This window comes from Macaca mulatta, chromosome 13 (assembly GCF_049350105.2).
Source record: "Macaca mulatta isolate MMU2019108-1 chromosome 13, T2T-MMU8v2.0, whole genome shotgun sequence".
Classification (NCBI taxonomy): Eukaryota; Metazoa; Chordata; class Mammalia; order Primates; family Cercopithecidae; genus Macaca; species Macaca mulatta.
Genome location: NC_133418.1, coordinates 92,608,794 through 92,609,557, shown reverse-complemented (window position 1 = coordinate 92,609,557; position 764 = coordinate 92,608,794).

Here is a 764-nt window from a genome sequence, read left to right as displayed (position 1 = left end):
GCAATTATACTCTTGACATATATTCAACAGAAATGCATGTACATGTGCCACAAGAGACATATGTACAAAAATGTGCACAGTTAACATTATTCAAATAGCCAAAAATGGAAACATGTCCATCAACACAGAAGAGACAAGTTGGTATAATTATACAATGGAATCTTATGCAGCAATGAAAATAAATGAACTAAAGTCACATACAAGAACATGAAGAATTTCACAAGTATTATGTTGAGTGAAAGAGACAACAAAGAATTTGTACTGTATTACTTCATTTATATAAAGTTCAAACCCAGGAAAAATTAAGCTATAGTGTTTAGGGATGCATACTGAAATGCAAAGTCTTTTAAAACAGCTTTAGAATTCCTTGGCCAGGCACGGTGGCTCACGCCTGTAATCCCAGCACTTTGGGAGGCAGAGGCGGGCAGATCACCTGAGGTTGGGAGTTCAAGACCAGCCTGACCAACATGGAGAAACCCTGTCTCTACTAAAATTACAAAATTAGCTGGGCATGGTGGCGCATGCCTGTAATCCCAGCTACTCGGGAGGCTGAGGCAGGAGAATCGCTTGAACCTGGGAGGTGGAGATTGTGGTGAGCTGAGACATCACCATTGCACTCCAAGTCTGGGTGACAAGAGCAAAACTTCATCTCAAAAAAAATAAAAAATAAGGCTCCAAGGGCAGTTGTGAGGGTTAAAAGAACTAGATAATTAATGTAAAAAACATAGAATAGTTTTGGCATTCAATAAACATTGACTGTTATT